This window comes from Peromyscus leucopus, chromosome 16_21, assembly GCF_004664715.2.
Source record: "Peromyscus leucopus breed LL Stock chromosome 16_21, UCI_PerLeu_2.1, whole genome shotgun sequence".
Taxonomy (NCBI): Eukaryota; Metazoa; Chordata; class Mammalia; order Rodentia; family Cricetidae; genus Peromyscus; species Peromyscus leucopus.
The window spans coordinates 55,329,493-55,341,677 of record NC_051084.1 but is presented as its reverse complement, the minus strand read 5'-3'; the positions used below and the strand labels follow the sequence as shown (position 1 = coordinate 55,341,677).

The 12,185-nt window shown below is 35.2% G+C and overlaps 1 pseudogene; it reads right to left on the bottom strand.

Moving 5' to 3' along the window:
* Positions 1-4,244: 4,244 nt before the first annotated feature.
* The window catches only part of LOC114690586, a 186,762-nt pseudogene continuing 178,821 nt past the window's right edge, over positions 4,245-12,185 (bottom strand).

Below are 12,185 nucleotides of genomic sequence, written 5' to 3'. Positions count from 1 at the left end.
TCGTTAAGGGACAGTTTATTTTGAATAAGTGGGAATTGTGTGGGTATATACAAATTATATGTTTAACAATTGTAGTCTCTTGGTCTATACTAACTCGGTCTGCCCTGTCTGCAACATTCGCCCTGTTCATTGTTTTTATGCTATAATGTAGATTTTTCACTACTTTTTTTTTGTCCTTTGTATTTTCAATACTGTAAGCAGAGACAAAGGCATTAAGCCACAACCACCTAAAAGCTATCATGCAAATTGAATCCACTGTCTAAGAACTGTATGTGGCTATATGTAGTTGTGAGCAGATTTTATTTTAGTCTAGTATACACTGAAAGAAATCATGAGATTTATGGAATTTTTTTCCCCGTGTTTGAGTGTAGTTCTCAAGCATAAACTTGATAGAGGATAGATTTTTTTTGTAATGTCAAAAAGTTGCACATACCTACAAGACCTGAACTGTTTTCAAGTTTCCCATGACAAATGAATGAGTCAACAAATTTTGAAGTCAATTTAATCATTTTTTTTTTTTAGGACATGGGCAGAACATAAAAAGATGCTTTGTCAAAGTGTAACATGCACAACCTCTAATGAAATTTTCAAGACTGTCTTTGATCTTTTTGCATCCTGTGAGCTCAGTTTCTACTTGTAGCACTATTTTTTTTGACATTCTGATCTTCCACATTCTCACTACATTCATGCATTAAACTTTGCTTTCAACACTCTTTGATTCTGAAGCTCCAAACATGTTCAAATACATCAAATGAGACAATGCCAAAATAGAAACAAAAACAAAACAAACAAACAATGACAGCAAAAAACACATGCTCAGGTTTATCACATTAATGACCTCGATTTTAGGAAAAAGCTTTATTTCCCCATCACTGGGAAAGAGAAACATTAATTCAATTAACTTGGTTTAAACATACAGTTCACCAAGACCAGGATCTTAGCCTACAAAGCAGAGAGAGAGAGAGAGAGAGAGAGAGAGAGAGAGAGAGAGAGAGAGAGAGAGAGAGAGAAAGAGAGAGAGAGAGACTTTTTGGAATTCATAAGACCCACACAGCAGTGACTCATTTCTTCCAGCTATGCCATTATGCCATAAAGATTTTTCAACATCTCCAAGTTATACCAAAGGTTCGTGTCTTCAAACACAGGAGTCTGTGGAGGAAATCTCACATTTAAACCATAATTTTTACTTTGGTCATTAACAGCTACTATATAAAGTTAATCTTATAATGCTTTATTATTATCTCCTAATTTAATAACTATATAACTGGGCAAGAATGTAAATACTGAAACATAAAACATGCATTAAATCCCCAAGTCATGTTATGCCAATTAATGAATGTTTACATTCATGAGAAAATCATTATAATAAAACAATTACAAAACAAAGTAACCAAAAGAAACTTAATTAGAAAATTGTTTTTATAATCATGGAGGAATCAGTTTAAGTAATACATAACAAATCTTGCATTTTTTTCTAAAAGTTTTGAGTCTAACTCTGATGGACTAGACATTAACGTCTTTGTGGTGAAAAACTACATTAAATTTACAAGAAAATGACCAGAAATAAAATGGCAAGGAATTAAGCCAATTTATAATATATGTTATCTCAAAAGCCTAGAACTTATTTTCAATCACCCCTGGGAAGAGATAGTTTTATTTTCCTAATTATACCTGGAAAGAGTAAGTCACAGCAAGGTTTCAGTTATGTATGATTGGTAATTTTGGACATCTAAAAAGAGCCTTGTAAAATAGTTAATCATAATCTACTATGTACTTAAAAATTGCTCAGAATAGACCATAAATAGTTTACTATACACAAAAATAGAAATAATTATGAAAAGAGATAAGTTAATTTGTTTGGTTGTGGTAATCTCATAATGCATACATGAATCAAATATCAGATTTTTAAGCATAAATATGTACAAATGTATTTGTCAATTTTATTTTATCTTTTCGAAGAAATGTCAAAAGAACAATATTGCATTTCATTCATATATTTCCTCTTTTGGGAATCCTAGTGTCCAGAAAGTGGTTAAGAAAGAAGAGTCACTTATAAATGCAGAGACTATGAAACAGGCACCACACCTCCACAGGTTCAAAGGAAATGGAATCTCAGGACTGAGATTGCAAGTAGAGATCCACCACTACCAAGAAGCTATTCTAAATTGGTACTTGGTAGCACAGGGAACATTAGTTTTCTTCAGTAGTGTGTCACTAAGTATATGAAACATACTCGGGCAGACCTTAAAACTCAAATGAACTCCATGTTAGTTTGGTTTTGGGAATGGGCTTTTGTTATTCACTTATTTATTTGTTTGTTTGTTTATTTACTGTTAGTTTTTTTTCATTTGTGTGTGTGTGTTGTTGATTTTTATTGTTTTTGTAGAGAAAGCATATAAAGGTGTGTGTGTAGGCAGGTCAGAAGGATCTGTAAGAATTTGGGGAGGGGAAGCATGAACAAAATATATTTCATGAAATAATTAGAGACACAGCAAACATAGGTTTTCTTTAGTGCTTTTTTAAATGAAGCTAATGTAGCTGGCTTCAAACAAAAGATTTTCTTCCTAGACTATAGCATCCAATTGACTCAAGTTAAAAAAGTAAGCGCTTACACTTCAGGAGGACAGTGCTCTTATTTCTAAGAGCAAAGCTCTCTCCATTGAGTCTTTGTTAATGGTCCCATCTAAGGGAGAAAGAGAATGGTAAATATTCAAGAAATGCCTGTAAACAGAAAGATCAAAACCAAAACCAAATCAAAATAAGAAACAAGTGTAAATCAAACCTCAAAAATGACAATGGTTTATAAGATTTACAATATAGTCATGTAAACCATTAGAATACTCATAAAATAAGACATTAGACATCAAAAAATGGTAACATAATAAGATAATACATATATAACAAAACAAAATAAAAATCTTTGAATTGGAGTAAGACAAATATGCAAAATATCAATTGCTTTTATATTGTCAATATGCATCTCTGTATTGCTCATGTAAGAATGGAATTTAGAAATATGTTGTTGTGTAAAGTAGTAAAAAAGCATAAAAGCATGAAATTCTGGGATATAAATTATGCACCCACATGCATATCAATTATGCAAATAATTTCAAGGCACTCTCTTTAATTGCTTCCAATTCATAGCTGTGAAACATTAGGGAAGTGTTTGATTTTTTTCATCATTTTTATCTTTTCATGAATCAGAAATATCCTTTATCCTATATCCACATAGAAATTGGTAAAACTTTTTATGGTACTGCCTTATCTTCAGGGACAAGATAAAAACAACACTATGGCCTAGGCTACGTGGGGTGATGTATATAACCATGGGGTTAAGTCCCACAATACATAGTTTGAAAACTTTACTTGAAAAAAATAAACTAAAAGTGAGATTACATGAAAGATATAATTTCTATGAACTATATGAATTGAGCTTAATTTAACATTCTAAACTAGAAAGGAAAAATATGTAATTATTAATAATATATATTCTAAATTATCAATGTCATATATCTGAATGCTTGGCTAATAATATAGTATTTCCCTTTTGTAGCATACTAAGATATAGTTTTTTAAATATAGATTTTTTCCCATTTTATACTTCATTCTATACTAATATTTTAAGAAAGTTCACCTAAAATTACCTCAAACTGTTTTGATTTCAAGTTTCCCTTTCTTTAGAAACTTACTGTTTCTCTTTGATCCTTTGTGGCAATTCTTTGAAAGAGAAAATCAGAGCGTGTTATTGTAAAGCTCGGCAGTAAGTTCATAAAGGGCAGCATTATGGAACAGCAAGGACAGGCTTTATCTGAAAAGGCCTTGATCGCCTTGCAGAGATGGATCATTTCCAGGCTTCACATGAGACTCTGCTCTGGGAACAGTCCCACAGGGCAGAGGGATTTGATCTGCACTCCACTCATAAAAACAGATTGTAAACTACTTATTTTAGGTCAACTAGTTGCAGGACAACCAAGTCATGACTAAATGAAAACAAAAATGAGCAGTAAAAATCTCTGTTCACCATATTAAACAGCATGCTTACAAATTTGTCTTTCAATGAAGTTTAAGTAAAATTAACCAAAGATAAAAGATGAAACATAATAATGAAGTTTGAATTAAAGTCATTGTTTAATATGTTTTGTAAAAAAACAAATGAATTTATGCAATACATCATTTCTGGAAGAACCTAATTTTGCATACTCTAAATCTTGTGAAAATAAATTGAAAATTTTCACAGCATGTATTAAAATGCAATGACTCAATTCCAAAAACGAGCTGCTTCTGACATTATTCCAGGGTATTGAAATTCGTGTGATAGTTAAAGAAAACAAGCGATCATCTATACACAGACAATACTTGTCAGTGACTCCCTATCTTGCATAAACATATTTTAACATTAAACAGGGCCACATTTTGCTCATCAATAACATGGTTGATCTGTCATTAGACTTTTCATTCATGTCATTGTCAGGATGAAAGTGAGATGATATGGAGCTATGAAGCAGCCGTGCCTCTGAAATTAAGAGTTCTAAAGCTTTATTTCTTGATTATATACCATGGATGATGTATAAAACACAGAGGCAGAGGTAACACTAGCAACACTGTCTCTAGCACTTAGGAGATAGTGCCATATTACAGGCATCTTTTTTTCATCATATTTGATAATTACCTAAAATGTTTATAAATCCTCATTTTTTAATTTTGTTTTGTGTAGTTTTATGTCATCCTGACACAAACTAGTGTCATTTTGGAAGAGGTAACCTAAATCGAGAAAATGCCCTTACCAGGCTAGTCTACGAGCTAACCTATAGTGCATTTTCTTGTTTGATGATCTACTTGCACAGCTATCTTCCTATCTACCATACTCACAATAGCTAAGGAATTGAAACAACCTAAGTGTCCCTCAACAGATAAATGGATCATGAAAATATGGTACATATATAAAGTGGCATACTATTCAACTACAAAAAAAATGAAATCAATAAATGTGTTCCCGTATATTTATGGACATAGAATAATAAAGGGTAACCCAGACAGAGAAAAAACAAGCACTGAGTGTCTTTTCCTATCTGTGGTTCCTAACTCAAACCCTTTGATGTGAACATACAACATGAAGTAACCACAGAACCAGAAAAGTATAAAAGGACCGTGGAGGAGACACTTGATGGGGAACAGCACAGTAGGGTGAAATAAAACAGAAAACTGAATAAAAGGAGAAAGAGGGTCTGCATCTGGAAGAGGGTAGGGGGATAATAACATCAAGGTTGTTTGATAAAGCAACATGGAGTCATAATTTATATTTACCTGAAATGATACACGATATATACAACTATATGCATACATAATTTATATAATGTATATGTGTGTGTATGAAGATTAATATCGTTAGGAGTGATCATGACCTACTTATGTATTGTATTATACTCTTGTTCTTTTAGTAGAAATATGTTTTATTACAAGGAGTCTCACAATATGAAAATATCTCAAAAAGGAAGCTAGTCTAACAACCTCCACCTGCAGAATTGTGAGAAGACAGAGCAATGTGAGTTTTTCTGCTTGCCTGAAACTAGTTAGAAGTTATAAACAGAACCAATCTAAAAATGACTGTTGCCTAATCTTGAAACTAAGGGGTCTTGGAAGGTGCAGGCATCCCTTGTAGAATGCCTAATAAGGGCATCTTAACAGAGTTCATAAGCAGGCACTCGGCAGTTTGGGAGCTTGTCTTATGGTGGTTTTCTTTCCTTGCAGGCCCTACAGGTTCAAAACTAAGACCTGGGCCTCCATAGACAAAGCAGCTTTGGGACGAGGTCCCCCAGCACCACTTCTCTGGGCTTTGGTCTCTGGTTTCTTTCCATCCCCTGGGGACATTATATTTAGTATATTTTATGTAAATACATAGAGGAATACAGAATATAAAATATGAAAGATTGGGGAGAAGTGAGGAGCTTAGGGAGATGCCAGAGCCACAGATCTTGATTGGGTCACTTGGACCTCTTTTTTTTTTTTGAACCCTTTAACTTCTGGATTCTCATTGGTTTTCTACTCTTCTGTGGCTTCTTTTTCCTCTTCTAGATGTGTGTCATTTTTATCCTCTGTTTTGAATCTTTTGGTTTTTTTGAAATTAGTAGAGTTCTTGAGACCACCTCCTCCTTCCTCATCTGAATCAGATTGGAGACTCCTTTCTCACTTGGAATTCGTTTGTCAGAGGAGCAGACCGAGATGCTTTTAATAGGGTCTTCTTTGTTCTCATCACTACTTTTCTCTGGAATGGCATTGGGACCACGTGTGCATGGGACCGCATTCTGAACGTCTTAAAGAGCCACTGCTTGAATTTGTCTAGATATTTGTTAGTGTTCTGGTTAGTCATAGTGGAAGGATTTATGTGAAGCTTGAAATCTGGTCCAAAGTATTCAAAGTAGTTTGTAAAGTAGCTCATTAGGGATCTCTGTGTTCAGGGCAACAGATGTTTCATAAGTCCACCACTGAAAGACATTACAGGTGGTATATCCATCTCCTATATTATTGGCAAGTTGAAATTCTTGATAAATGCCACACACTTGGCATGTCCCTTGACAGTCAGGTTGGAGGAAAAAAACCAATCCCCAGACAGGAACTTGGAGCCAAACTTAATGACCACTGAACTAGGCTGGAAATTCTCCATTACTTCAGAAAAGATGGGCTTGAAAATGGCTTCATAGGACTCATCATAGATTCTATCTCAGAGCAGTTAGTTAACAGCATGTTACGTGCCTTTTCCAGCCCCAGTATCATGTTGGTCCCCAATTCCTGGGAAGTACACTCCGTACTTATAAATGGACACAGTCATAATCCAGTCTGTGGTATAGAAAGCCTCTTCCAAACCATTGACATGGTGAATATCAGTATCAATATAGAGCACCCTCTGGTAACGTTTTAGCAGTTCCAGGATGACTAAGAAGACATCATTGATGTAGTAGAAACCAAATGCTTCAGACTTCTTTCCATGAGGCAGGCCCCCAGTCCAGTCCACAGCAATGTCCATCTGTGTCTTAAGTTTCATAGCACTTGCCATAACGACACCAGTAGACACTTGACAGAACTCAAACAAGCTATCAAATACTGGCAGTCCTCACAAATATTGAATCTCAGCATCTGCTTGCTGTACTCAGATATGTTACCTAGGCAAATGGAACACAAGAATTGAAAACAGACTTACAAATAGCATCAATTTATATGTTGTCTATTGAAATTTATCATTCTACAGTCTCTGCATTAATATATTAAATATACACATTCATCATTTTGTATCTAAAATATCCAGATACTTTATTTCAGCTCATTTTGCATTTTGCTGTTACCTAAACAGTATTGCAATATCTGAATATATAATACATTAGTATTCATATATTTAATTCACAAGACGAAGGTCAGAGAAGTTAAACACTTCTCCACAGGTGAAAATATTACTAAGTCGCAAATCATGACCTTGAACCCATGCATTCATATTTCAAACACTGTGTACTTTCCAATATTTCAAACCTCCTGGTTATGAAGTCAATTGGATTTAACCTTCAATTTAGAAGTAATTAAAGTTAGTAATTCTTAAGGATTCTGAGCACTCTAAGTATTCTAAATTGTTTGTGGGATTTAGGTTAAGTGGGTAGAAATGATGATTCACATAAAATATTCATTTTTAATGAATCATTTTATTACACTTTAAGGAATTATGATTCAATGAAAATGTTGACACTAATATACATATTAAAGTCAGCTTGTCCATAGTTTAGGTTCTAGGGAACTATCTGACTCAGATGTCCGAGTGTCCAAGGATTTAAAATTTTATTTCATTTTATTTGTATTGTTATTTTAAATAAAATTATTTTAGTGCTCTAAAATTTTAATTGTTCAGTTTTACAACACAATTTTTATATTTGTTATTTATTTTATTTAGATTTTTTTAAAATTAGATTTCTAAAAATAAAAATGAAGAAAAGTGAAAATTATATTTTTAGAAACAGTAAACTCATAATTTTTCATGCTTCATTTTATAAATGGATTATGCTTGGGGAATATTAAATATGACATATTAAAATCACTTACATAATATTAAAGTTTCTTAAACCATTTTTTTCTAAATTACATGAAATATCTTGGAAAATTATCTTAATTTGGGGTTAAACAGTGCCTGAAATTTTAATTTTCTTAATGACAGGAAACATTAAGTCCATTTTAGAGAAGCTGTGGTATCTGCACAGAGAAATACTCACACCTAAATAATGCTTTGTTTATATTAATAAATGACAGCTTCATCTACAAAAAGCTAAATAAATACATATTTATATAAGAGAATTATTATTGACCTGAATTTTGATGTATTTTATATTTTATAAAAATTTTATATTTTATATTTTCCTGAATGAATTAATGTTTTCAATCCCATGATATTCTGAAATTATCATTCTTTGATGAGAACTTAATTAATCCTCGAGATGTAGCAGACATGGATCCACAAATGAAGGACATATAGATGAATGAAAAATTCCAAGCTTTGTATAACTCAAATCCAGCAAAGAAAATAGCTTGTAAAAGTGTAATTAAAAATTGACCACTGTTAGCCAGGTAAAATTTACAGACTACTTCTTGAAAGGGGGATAAAGAGTAATTAATATTCAACTAAGATGTGATGGTAAAGAAGAGTTCATCAGTGAATAAAAATAAAGTGAAGAGTTTTCCTTTCAATGAAAATAAACAAGCATAACATGGATAGATAACCTATCAATTATACAAATTCTGATATTAATATAATGCAAATCACATTTTAGAAAAGTTAATAAAGTTTACAACTGTTCTAAAATGAGATATAGATTCTTTTTAAAAGAAGAAATGGTCCTAAATAAAATATGCTTTATACAGTTAGATATAGAGAGATTCCTCAAGCTGTTAGAAATACTTGCTGCTTGGACACAAGTTTGTTCCCAGAACCCACATCAGGCAGCTTACAAACACTTGTAACTCCAGCTACATGGTATTTCAAAACTGTTTCTTGCCTCTGAAGCCAACCTCATATGCCATAAGCAGACACATACACACACACACACACACACACACACACACATGCATATGTATATATGTATATACACACATATATGTATATATACATATATATGTTCTATATATACAAATATGTAATATATGTACATAATCTTTCTAAAAACAAAAACAAAATGAAAAAATAAGGTTTGGAAATATGGGGAGAAAAAATAAAATATCTGTTGAAATGTAGAATCAAGGATTATTTAATAATCACATTCAATAAATCTAGGTGATAAATGGTTGTGAGCAGTGGGCACCATATTAACCAATGTTGCTTCTGGAGATTTTAGCTTAATAGACCTTGAAAAATTACATCTATCTATCACAAGGAATTTGGAAGAAAATATTCTCAGGGAGAATAAGTTTGTTGCAGATGAGTTCATTTAGAATCCTGTTTAGTACACCTCAATGTATGGCTAGAGAAAAGTTAGAATTAAGTATTAAATTTGAAAGGAGATGAGAAGGACATGCTTATTTTTTAGGGGACCGCACTTGATTGTGATAGGAATCACCAGAGCAGGATTGTTTACAACAGGAAAGGATCCTTATGGCTCTAACCACAGGGCAAACATGGTTTTAGATGTGCTGGGGCCATGAGTTAGGAGACTGTGGAGATCAATTAAGAAAGTCTCAAATCATGCTTAATTTCCAAATTAAGGAGAAAAGCAGCAAAAGGAAGATTTTAAAGCATCCATTAAAAATAAGAGTCTGATTCCAGGCAAAGAGCTAATGTAGAAAGTATTAGGTCTATCATAGGTGATCTGGCACATCTCTTGGGTAAACTCTACCCCAGTGCAAATATTCTGCACAGTGAGTTGGGTAGGGTCTCTAACAGTGTTGCAGCCAGGACCTCTACTCTTCCTATCTAGCATCCACCTGAGAGTAACTGTTCTCTTGCTCAGGTGTCTTGTCATGACCCTAATTTAAGAATTTTTCCTAGTCTCTTTTGTGGACACCATGTGTACAACCAATGTGGGGGGCACACTAAGACTTGGTGTCTGGAGGATTTTTTCTTACTCTGCCATTTTCCCTACAGTGCTTCAGATGTACAGAGTAGAGAGAGCTTTTCCTTCAAAGGAACAACTAGGGGCAGATAGTCTTCACAATGTTTTGCAGTTTTAGATATACACAGTGCTCTCCTGGAGGGAAATGGCATGTTGAATGTGACAATATTTTTTTTCTGCCTAGGGTCTGGCTTACACTATGGTAGTTAATAAGTTTTTAAATAGTGCTGTGATTTTGCCTTGATGTTTCAATCAATCATCTTAGAAATTGGGAATCTGGTGCTCTTCAGTTCAGCTCCGTAAGAAGAGCATGAGGCCCCAGGGTTGAAATAGCTATGGGAGTCTCAAAGCTTGGCAGACTTGATGTTTCCTGATCTCAAAGCTGTGTTTTGGAAGAATTCCCTTGAGGAATATACACCCTAAAGCTACAATGGCACTGAGGGAGAAGTTTAAACCCAACACAAGCCAACAGTTTCTCTTACTGCCAACTTTGTTACCTGAAAATGTTATTTTTCACTCCACCAGGAGAGCAATTCTTAAATCATTTAAAACAATTTGAACTAATTTTTTTTGTTTTATTAGGCCTTACAAGAGAATCATAGACTTAATTATGCATATAACTTAAACTAAACAAATATTATCATAAATGTGAATAGTGTTATTTTAATTCAAATAAGGAAAAGACAGAATTAATTTGATACCTTAATGCAGTGAGTAGCTGTTCCAGCTTTGACCTGCTCCTAGTGAAGAATGTGGGGTAACTACCACACTTTTCTATGACCTACCCCTGGGGCGTGGCTAAGACACGAGCCCTTAAGCCTGGAGATCTGTACATTCTGGCCCTCTTGGCTCCTCGTGATCCTGGAGGCTGGATTGTAGACCAAGTCAGAGTTCTTCAGAGAACCATACTGGATTGTACCTCACCTCTCCCAGATCCTGTAACTGACCCCTTTACTAGCTGTAAGTTACCCTGAAATAAACCTCCTTTTAACTATCAGATAAACTACTTGGAGTTGCCTTGCTAATTCCCTGCTTTATCTGTAATCCACTTGGGCTAAACCACAAATGCCTAGGTGGTCTCCACCCTCAGCATCCTTTGTTGCTGCTATGGCATACTTTCCACACTTCCCTGTCTCTTTTCTTCCGTCTCTCTTAAAATTCCCACCCCTCCTGGGGACCTAGTGCTTACTGGTTCAGCCCATACACACTGGGTCTTGCTCCTTCCCTTCCTTCCTCCTCTCCAGCTTGCAGGGCACAAGCACCCACCTGCTGGATTCTGTATATTGGACTCCTTGCTGCATAGGTGCCAAGGAGCACCTCTGCCTGTCTGGTTTCATTCTTGATGCAAGGGAGCAGCTGAGTCCATTCCCGTGGCAAGTTTAGCCCCTAGACTTGTGAGAGCTGCCTGAAAGAAAGTGCAGCTTCTTAGCCTGAGCTGGCTCCTGCCTGAGCCACTGTATCTCCACTATATCTCTATGAAGCCCTCAGAGGCAGTCCAGAATGGACAAGGAGGCGAGGTCTACCACTGCCCAGCTGGTTCCCCAAGGGCGCTGCCCCTACAGTTGCTCATAGGCACTGAAAGGGGCTCTTGTTCACTGCGGTCAGCTGTCGTCCTTGCCACCTGCAGCTCTCTACCCCATGAGCTCAGGATACTCAACCCCACACATTGGTCTCTTGTTTGAGGGAAGGGCTCTGATGGTCGAAGGAGGCCCTGAAACTCTGGAGGAATGCAGGAAGATCTGCTGCGTTGCTGACACCTCTCCTTCACACATGTACTTGGGGACACTGTTCCTGCCTGCAGATGCCACCAGCCAAAGCCTTCAATGGTATCTGCTTTGGCACTACACTGGTGACACCTGCTAGCCAAAAAGCGCTACTACACCCCCCAAAACCATCGCAAGGATGATAATACAAGCAAGCCAGTGTTTCATTTCAGGTAAGAGTACTTGGTAATTTTACACCTTGAAAGTGATTAAACAATGTTGAATATTCCTCATAATATGGCAGAAAATATTACTTCACAAAAATACAAAAACCTTTTTTGCATGTATGATGAATGACGTTTTATTGGAAATACATGACCTTCCTCGGGTGTATCTGGCATGCACC